The following is a 10,593-nucleotide window of genomic DNA, read 5'->3' as shown; positions in this document are numbered from 1 at the left end:
GCTAGAAGACGTAGCTGCAACTGTAGTTGCAGAATATAGTGCAACCAGTTTTTAGCTAGAAGATAGGGCTGCTGTATGATTTTTGAGGTTTAAAGATGGAATGCGTAATTTTTGAGGTTTAAATATATATGTGATTCAAGATGGGCTGTATCATTTTTGAGATTTGAAGATGGGGTGTGTTATTTTTTAGGTTTAAATATATGTGCCATTCGGCATTCGGGTTATTGGTTGAAGAAGATGGAGCTACGCGTTTTAGCTGCTGGTTGAAGAAAACCGTTTTTTTTTTGTTTATTAGGAGGTGAATTAAGGTATTTTTGAGAGAAATGCCACAAAGATTTCTCCATTTACCCGTCAAACGTGCAGTCGGATTAATAGATTTACTTATTTTTTTGAGAAATCTCAAATAATCTTTTTCATTTTTTTATTATTAAATTGTACCGAAACAATGTAAATATCATATTTACATATAATCTATTTCTATGTAATAGATTTCAGATTCCCAAGTAGCCCCTTAATATAGCTAAAAAATGATTACGGGTTCTTATTGTATACGATAAGAAGGCCAAATAACTACGGTTTAAAATAAAATATTTTATCGCCTATGGTTTACATATACGGGTCGGGTCTGTCTGAACCTGGACACATACCCAAATAGCATTGGGTCTAAAACTATTCGGATCCAAGTTTTGGACCCGGACCTAACCCATACGGTCCAAAAATTAAACCCATGCCCAGATCCGACGTCGGGTCTACGTGTCCGGTCCCTGGTGTCTGTTTTTCCATTAAAGAACACCTTTCTAGAAAAAAAGAAGCCGCAAACACGAATGCTCAGTAAAAAGCTGTACCTCCACTTGCAGGAGAAGAAACGCCCGATCAGCTTCACCATCCAATTCCATTCGAGAGTTTATCTCACTTCCCACTCCTCTCTCTAGGGTTTAAGCAAACTCCATTCATATTTCTCTCTTAAGGTTTCTCTCTCTACAATCTTCATTAGTTGAACTCAGGCGAATGTTCATTGGCCTGAGATCTTCCAAGCATGTGGTTTTGGCGAGTGTTAATAAGGCTGTTTCAGACTCTCTTCTTACCAGAGAAAGATCTTTAAGGTTGATGATCATGTTGGGATAGCAATTTCTGGTCTCACTGCTGATGGTCGTGTTCTTTCAAGGTATCTCAGGTCCGAGTGCATAAACCACTCGTTCGTTTACGCGTCGCCTCTCCCTGTTGGTAGATTGGTTGTTCAGCTTGCTGATAAGGCCCAGGTGAGATCATGTTTCTGTGTGTTTTTTGGTTTGATTGAGTTGTTCATGGAATTTGAGATATTTCCTGTTTGCCGATATTGAATTTGATATGTTTCCTAATCTCAGTTTTTAAAACCATTAAATTGATTACACAATAAACAACCCATTGCATTGACTGGAGAAAAATAATCCTTTCTTGTAAGAACCCTAAAAATACAAAATTCCTGGCATTTTATCCAGGACTAACAAATAAAAGAGGTATAATGGACTCCTTGTGGCTTGAAATAGGGTGGATTGATGGCTGGAATCCTCCTTGCAAGCCGCCTGATTTTGTCAAAAATATGGGGGCTGTCGAGTAGAGAGAGAGTGAAAATCAACAACGCATCTCTCTCTCTCTCTCCATGTTACGCAGGGGGGTTCAAGGGACTGGATCGGCCACCGGTCTGTCCATTCTTGACATCATTGAGGCAAATACCATGTTCAGTTGCAGCTGGTTGAATTCTTCTTTGTTTGGTCTGCTGAAAGAACAAAAATAGCAAACAATGAAAAATGAATGATCTGAATTGCATGTCAAATTGATACAGACACAGTTACACGTTATGTAGCCCGTACATACATAAGCAATCTGGCATGTTAGATACACATAGCACATTGTACATACACATGTACATATTCATATTAATCAAGCATAGTTTTCTCAGGAATGGTCTGACCGCTCCTTAGTTCAAGTGCTGAGTGCACATTTTCCAAGTTAATGTTCTAATGTTGAGTTCAAAAGTTTCAATTGTACATGATACAACATTGACGTTGATAAAGTAATAATTCTATTCTCTAAATTAAATTATCAAGATTATCATTTTGTCCTTGCCCTTAGTTTGAGGCCAGTTAATCAGACTCTTAGAATTATCCAAGACCTACTATGATCAGCATAATAGCTCGTATTACAAAACTCTCTGTGGCTAATGAATCTGATGAATCCTATTATATTTTTCTAGTCATAGGTTTGACCATCATGCATGAATTTCTAACTATTGACCTCTATCAATATTAAAAAATAAAAAAATCTAGTGTTTGGCCTCATAATGTGTTGACACTTACTCATCAAGCTTTATCCCTCTTTACCGGCACTGTGGTCTTCTCTTCCGTTGCCATCATAGTCATCATACTCGTGGAATTGGTTGATATTGTCTCTATTGACCAGAGATCTTTTCTTGTCCTTCTTTTCAAAGTTACCTTCAATTGTCAAGTAGGGGCCTTTTTGTGGGCACTAACTAATTTTCGAAGGTTTAGATCAGTGCTGCCTCTTAGGACGACCTCTCATGAAAATGAAGTTGCAGAGCTGGCCAATTTAGTAAACACAGGCCACAGACCAGGCTGGCTGATTTGGAGGTGTTTTTACGGCAATGATGAATTTATGTATTAGTTTTGTGGTGATACATTGATTGCTTTTTCCAACTTGTGGGGTTTCAAGGACAGAAGCAGTCTCCTTAGTATTTTCTATGGCTAACAATAGCATATAAAGATGACATTCTGCATTAATCATCTTCTACATAGGGTTGTAGTGTGGCCAATGACAGATGCTTTCTGCGGGGGGGATGAGGAGATCATGGACCATTTGCTGGTTCATTACAAACTTGCAGGTTGACAGGGTTTTTTCTCAGGTTTGTTGGAGTTTTGAATCTTTTGATACTCCTTGAGTTATGTGCCTCATTCTCTCTCATTCTGTTTGGCATATTTTGAAAGAAAAAAATAAGTTGCTGGAAATCATTTTCGAATCAAAGACCCTTTCTTGAAGTTATTTGACTGAATGTTGTAGTGTAGCATTGACTATGTGGGATGGCTCAGAGAGGGTACTGAAAAGCCAAGTTCTCAAAGAAGTGTGATGACAAATTGTGAGGCAGGAGGTAATTAGTTGGCACCAGAAGTCTTATGTGAGATATCTTAAAGGGCAATACCATAAACACAAGTTCTTTAATAAGATGATGAATGCTAGAAGAAGAATCCCAGCAGATCTACGTGAAAAACAATTCTAGGAGAAGAGGTGTTAGATGTAATGACTAGCCAACAGTTACAGATGTGAACATTTTGTTTCTTCGTCAGTTATATCCAGAGAAGGGTAGAGAAGGTTATGTGTAGGTGATAGATGTTGTAGTGACTAGCCAGCAGCTACAGATATGAACATTTTGTTTTTTCTTGAGTTATATCTAGAGAAGGGTAGAAGAGACCAACATTTGATGGGCTTAGTTTTGACAGCATTTTCACAGAGATGGTAGAATGGCAAGAATGTAGATTTATGGATGGAATTTAGAAGGGCATTATTGGGAAGATATATTGTTTTGGTTTCTTCTAGAACTTCTAGGAGCTCCTAAAAGAGGGCATAATGAAGCTATTTGATGAATTCCATGGGAGCAGCATGTTAAATAAGGGATTGAATGCGTCGCTAGTTCCCCAGATCAAAGTGGTCGGTATTACGAAATCTGGACCAATCGATTGGGTGGTAGCAAGTGTCGTTATCCCTGAAGTCCATTCCAGTTGGTTGAGAGAGATGTTAGTATTCTCTCTGACACAAGCAGCCTTTGTGAAGGCTAGGCAAATTCTGTTTTTTTTTGGCAGTTGAAGATTAGGCAAATACTAAATGGTGCTTTGGTGACTTGTTATTGTATTAGTGCAAGCCACTAGGATGGAGCATCATATCCTTTTGTTTATATTCTTGATAAAGCAACCTTTAATTACTTCTATTCCTGCTCTGTGTTTCTCAAGTTTGATGTCATGCTCAGCCATCCTTACCTTGTTCCATGTTGCCATCATTACCTTTTTCGTCCATGGTAATTTATCCATCACCTGGCAATGTGGATGAGTTTCCTTATCTCTGACTACACTAAACCTCATGACGTGGATAAGTTTGTTTATCTGACACCTCTATCATCAAATTTATCTGTGTATTCGTTACTGCCCACCAGTATTATTGAACTGGGTAAGCCAGATATATAGATCACGGATGTGTTATGCATGTGCATTAAACTCTGTTATCACCTCTATCTTTGGTTGCTTGTATCATGAGTGGAATAATGTATATTGTCGGAAAGAGTGGACTATATGTGCAATAAGCCACCTAGTGCAAATTAGATTTTTTTTTTGGCTTCTTAAAGCTGCAGTGACAACAATTGTAGGGACATTTTTTTTCTTTGAGATTAGGGTTGGCAACAAGCTCGGCCAACCCTGGCCCTGGTCCACATAGGGCTGGCCCGAGCATGGCCCAACCCTGACCAGCCGAAGAGGCCCGGGCCTGGGCCGCGACTAATACACTCATCATCACACGAGCCTTATCCCAACTATTTGAGGTCTGCTGTACGAATCTTTTTTTGCTACTCCGTTGTCATACCCTTAGTCAAACCATAAGTCATCATATATCTTCTCACTACTTCCATCTATACCCTTTTGGGCCTTTCCTTTGTTTATAGCCTTCCACTTAAACCAAATCGCCCCTCCTAACCGGTGTTGTTCTAGTGAACGGTGCACATGGCCAGACTACCTATGTCTATATTTCTTTATCTTATCGCTTATTGGAGCCCTCCTCTAAGTTTCCTGTGATGTATTTATTCCGATTTTTGCCTTTTCTTGTCTTGCCGCCATCTATCTCAAAGAATAAATACACTAAAAAAAGGGAAGGGAGGTGCGGTGGTTTAGACTGGCCCTATCATGGCCCAGGCTGCCCCAGCCCTACCCTTGGGCCACATTATGGGGCCCTGGCCTTAGTTTTCTAGGGCTGGGCAAAACAGGCCGGTCCGGCCGCCCAGCCCATTGCCAACTATGTGAGATGTGTGTTTAATTTCAAACTCTGTTATCTCTGTGTCATTACTGTTCAATATGAGCTAATTTGATCATCTCCGCTGTTTACCATATTCTCTCTTTTCTTGCAAACTGGAAGTATCTGTGCTTTGAATTTCTATATTGACCTCTCCATCAACCATAAACTGCACCTTACATTTTTGTATTTGATTGATAAAATTTTACATAGCTTAATTAAAAATTTCAATCGCTTTTCATCAGATTTAGTATCTAGGAGACTAGTTAGTCCAAATTTCAACTATCTGGAGCACAAGTGCTACTTTGTCATGTTTGGGAGTTTGACATTCAACTCTGTTTGTAGTAGTATGATTTCTCTTTTAGGGGAAATACTCCTTTAATGCAAATCCGACATGGAAAATTTCGTGTTTGCAAAATTTCTGTATTTGGCTTTGACATATCTACTGCTCTAGGTTTCTTCAGAACTTAAACTCTGCATCTTAATGAAAAGTATCCAGAAAGTCTCTTTTCCTTACCCATAATTTTTTCCCCCACTGTCATAGAATTTCTTATGTAGTTATGTTGTACATTGTACATTAGACAATTTTCTTCCTATCCACAGTAGCTTTAGGTCCTACTGCTATGGAATTTGTTGCATTATTACTTGGTAACCTGGTGTCATTGTTTTCTTGCCATATTGATCCTCACATTTAGCAATTTACATTAAGAGATTTCCATTCTTTTTCTAGTTAGGAATTCGTTTTTTTATTTGAGAATATGTTAGCTGGACAGTTATCCACAATAAAGTTGGTCAAAGTCCCTTCCTTTTAGTATACCCACTCATCAGACATAATGCTGCATCTGACGCTGTGGCAACACATTTCGTAAAACAAAGGGCTACTAAGCAGAGGCGAAGCACAGGAAATCAAATATCCTGAAATTGAAGGGTAATGGCATTAACCTGAGAATACTTATTTAGTCAAACCAAGTACTGTTCCACGTCTAGTAGTAAAGTTTAGTAAAGAGGGCCAAACAATGTAATTGTAAACATGTGCAGACACTCCACCCTAGGTAATTTCCTAGACGAAAGATGAGATATAAAAGTCAGTGTTCCTTTTAATCTGTAATATATGGCGAATGAGATTCAGAGTTTTGAGCCACTAAGCTACTTGATGTGCATGAGAAGAAATTATTCCCTCGATTTTATATTTGCTATTGTTAGTTTGTAATTAACAGTTGAAAAGAAGATTTGTTGATTCACTAAATGATCGATATAAAAACTTGGAGAATAAGAGACTGTAAAAACTCATGGAGAGGTTATGTTTAAATATAAAAAAAAGGGAAATTTCACTTGTGATGAAACAACTGTTTAACAAATTATTGCCAATGGCGTGGATTTAAGTTCCCTATATTTTGGGGACTCATGTGGCTTGGGGTTTCTCTCTCTCTCTCACCCGTGCGTGTTTGTCTTTACTTTTTGGGGCATTGCTTGATTTATACTTGTTTCACTAGTGAAAAAAAATAAATGATCGTGGTGGTAGCATCCCCACACCCAGATACCACAACGTGGTATCTATTCCTACCGCTGACACCCCCAATTAACACCTTCAAAATGTAACTCCGCAATCTATTGAAAAAATGGGTAGGGGCCTGTCCTCCCCACTGAATTACCCAAAAAAAAAAAATATGATGTATACACAGCTCTTTCAACATAGTTACTCAGGAAAGAAACTCAACTAGTTATTCTTGCTTGGGTCTTATTGTGATTTTCTAGACACTCTTAAATTCCGAGGTCTCAATTCTCTTGCAGGTGTGCACCCAGAGGTCATGGAAGCGTCCCTATGGCGTAGGCCTCCTTGTTGCTGGCCTGGATGAGTTGGGAGCTCATCTTTACTACAATTGTCCAAGTGGGAACTACTTTGAATACCAAGCTTTTGCAATTGGGTCTCGCTCCCAAGCTGCAAAACCTACCTTGAGAGGAAGTTCGAGACTTTCAATGACTGCTCACGTGAAGAACTCATCAAACATGGTCTCCTGGCTGTGAAAGAAACCCTGCAAGGAGAGAAGCTGACCAGCTCCATCTGCACAGTTGTCATTGTTGGGGTTGACGAGCCCTTTCATAAGCTCAATCTGCATCCTTTGCAAGAGTTGATTGATGTCTTGGAGGCTGAGGAGGCGGGCACATCTGAGCCTCAAAGGGAAGGTGATCAGAGTGCCATGCAAGAAGACAGAAACCCCGATGTGGCTCCCATGGATATCTAAGTCTGTGGATGAGCTTTAGTTTCAATGCTTTTCTTCCTTTTTAGACTTTTGTGGTGATTTGTACATGAATATGGGAAACAGGCTCATTAGATTGATTACTCTTTCCTTGCTCTCTTCTTTCTTTTCTTGTCAATAACGAGTTTTGTTAAATTTTATCTATTAATTTACCTCCTTTTAATGGATAGGAAAAATAGCTACATGGGGTTTAACTATGGTTTACTCAGTGGGTTGGTTGCAGGTTTCATGGATGTTTTTGCCGTTGTCCAGAATATAGAGTATTCTGGTATTCCTCCGGTCTGATTGTTCAAGAGTACAATGTTTCTTCTTTTTTTGTTCGGGATTGGAATGGGAATCTTGGTTGAAATAAGCAACTTCTTATTTAATAAGAAGCTGATCCTTTTGAAATCCTACTTCGGGATAAACGTGGAACTAAAAATGCAAATTAGATATAGCAGTATGGTGGGAACATATCAAAAATCTGTCCCCAAATAAAAGGATCATCTCTTGTTCAACCCTGAACTCCTAGGAAGTTAGAGTGGCATGGCATCTAGCTTCATATTCTCAATTTCTCATTGGCTCTGTTTGATATCAAGAAATCTTTATAAGGCCTTTGTATCAATCTGTATCTTCTCCAAAATCTTGGAAGAAAATAACTGAGTCCTGTTCTTATTCTAAGTCCTTGATCTCTAAGGGGTACAATATTGTTGATGTTGTGTGCGCTTTTCAAAACAAATGTGTTCATTGTTTGGAGTACCATACCACAATACCTATGATCATTATCAAATTTATTTGGGAAACTTTTACTTCAACCGACCTTTTTCACCAATGGATGTTATTAAAAAATATCACTGCCTCCCAAAGGATCTATATAAATCCAAAATCCTAGGAAAGTTATTTCTACCTTGCATCTGTATTCTCTTTATCTTCTTTGCTGAAATATCTCTACCAGATGTTTACTGTCTCCAAACTTTTGGTAAACCATTTTGTCGTCATTAAGTTACTTGTAGAAAGCAAATCAGTATGGCTTTTTTGAATCCAGCCCTTTTTCTGGGTGTGCAATTCATAGAGTTACTTCGGCTAGAATGTATCATGGAGCATTTTCCTTTTAAATTACAAGCGGTCCGGCGTTCCAAATATTGGACTTGTGTACTTAATAAAAAAAAAAAAAAGGATTAAATCGTAAGGCGGTCCTATATTTCCCAATCTGCCAAGAAATGGGGCTTTCTGATATCTTATCTAGAATAGGCTCCGAGAGAAATTGAATCCTGAAGATTGAAGAAGACAGGGGTATCATTTTATATTTGGATAAGATGCTGAGAAACAAAAAAATTACGGATTCGGAATACTTGGATAAGATGCTTGAGTCTTCTCAACTCTGCTGTTTCTCTCACATGTAAGAAACCCCTATGGAATGTAGCTTCTTGAACCCACAACAAATATCAAAAGGGAAAAAAACCAATATCGTTGTGGGATGTTTGCGGTTGAAGAAGGGCTTGAAGGGAGGTCAGAAAGGAGGATGAAGAAGCCATGAGAAGAGAATTGCAGATAGTGAAGCATTTGAAGAAGGATTTGGGTCCATTGATGGTCAACAATTGTTAGGGCTGCTTGCCTTTGAGCTACAGTTAGGGTTTTGAACTAGCTGAGAATTGGTGTTTGGATATTAGTACTACCTTTGACATTAGGGTTAGGGCTTGAGGGGATAGACGAGTGGTACAAGGCAATGTGATCAGGCAAGCAGTCTACGAGCTGTTTGGAATTCATAGAATTAGGGCTTTCATAAGTTGGTCAGGGTCTCAATTTTTTAAGAAATTGATACAATGGGGGCTTAAAACCAGTCTCCATTTTGTTGTTGCAGGAGCTGGACGCAAGGGGTGAAGAAAGATATATGATTTTGGAACTTAGGGGTAGAGAAAGAGCATTTCAAGAGAGAGAGTTGAGGGTGATGGGCTAGTGCAATGGATTGGAGGAGATCATTGGTGGGGAAGGATTCCGGTTCTTCTCAGGATGCATGTCAGCCCAATGGTTTTATTCACCTGTGGTGGTTGTCGATCGGGATGGCTGAAACCAATTGGAAATTAATTTTGAGTTTTTTGTGTGTGGTTCCTTTTCGCCCCCCATTTTTCATCTTTTCGGGCTTTCTGACTGGGCCAAGAGAGGGTGGAGTTTATCTTACAATCTTGATGTTAAAACGATTAGCACAAACAAATAGTGTCTAAGCTTTGGTCCAAGGAGGATGTGAGGATAGCTTTGTTCAACAAATTTTGTCGTGTTTGTGGTAGTCTTCGCTCATTAGATCTGTGGACGCCTTCTGGTCATTCTTCTTTTATTACTATGGATTCGATCTGGTTGAGGTTGTGCGGCCTCCCGCTTTCTGGTTGGAACTTGACCATTATTAAAAAAGTGGATGGTCAAGTTGGAGTTTATTTGGATTTAGATTGGGACTCTTTTTTGAGTCCGATATACAATTCTGTGAGAGTTAAGGTTGGTAGGTGCTTTGGTTTCCTTCTCCCAAGTACCGTTCTCTTGTGCTTAAGTGAGAGCTTCTTTGAAATCTCTATTGCAAATGATTCTGGTTGTAGACCCTTACACCTCTTTGTGAAGGAGTCGACGAATGATGCAGTTTTGCAAGGCTCGAATCTCCGAGTGGATATGGGGAAGAGACTGACCGGAAAACTTCCTTCTGAAAACTTGAAAAACTTTCATCGGGGGAGGAATGAGATGCACAATTTTAGGAATTCGAAATTCAAAAAACCAGAAACGCCTAAGATTATTGAATGGTGGATTGCTATCGACAGGTTTCCAGATTCTTCGGGAGGTTTTGCGGATGGGTTGAAGCTGGTTGCTCCAAGTGTGCCGTCGATTTCTTTGGGTGTGCCCACCAGTCCTAGCACGACCGGTCTCTGCAAGTCCACATGCAGTTGTGTACTTCGGTAGGTACTCCCATGGCTGATAAGCTTCAAAAGTTAGATAAATTGGCGGGGGCGGCAGGTTTGAGTTCCAATATAGAATTGCCTGCTACTGACGTCCAAGTCAAATATCTATCATTCGGCATGGCAAAGGATCCATTTGGGAAATTTCTTTCTGAATGGTTGTACTCTTCTTCTTCCTTTTGGAAGGAACCTAAGCTTAAAGGGGAAGTTATTTCCACTGTGTTGATTTTATAAAGCCCATAAGTTTCTCTCTTTTCAGTGTTTCTCTCACCGCTTCTTGTGTGTTATGTTGGCCATTCTCTGGAGGGTAAGTATGTATCCTCTTCCACCACGTCGAGTGTCGTCGAAAGGTTCTCGATTTTACCCTAGGCAGGGCT

General features: G+C 39.5%; 1 pseudogene across 1 annotated transcript; it reads left to right on the top strand.

The window, feature by feature from the left end:
- Positions 1 to 816: 816 nt before the first annotated feature.
- LOC18429470 (proteasome subunit alpha type-1-B-like) lies at positions 817 to 7,477 on the top strand (annotated as a pseudogene). Its single transcript, XR_016051814.1, has 2 exons — positions 817 to 1,259; positions 6,835 to 7,477. The product of XR_016051814.1 is annotated as a proteasome subunit alpha type-1-B-like (transcript).
- The last annotated feature ends 3,116 nt before the right edge of the window (positions 7,478 to 10,593 follow it).

This window comes from Amborella trichopoda, chromosome 3 (assembly GCF_054954075.1).
Source record: "Amborella trichopoda isolate Santa Cruz 75 chromosome 3, AtrichopodaSantaCruz75HAP2 v2.0, whole genome shotgun sequence".
Lineage (NCBI taxonomy): Eukaryota > Viridiplantae > Streptophyta > Magnoliopsida > Amborellales > Amborellaceae > Amborella > Amborella trichopoda.
This window is presented reverse-complemented; position numbering and strand designations above follow the sequence as displayed.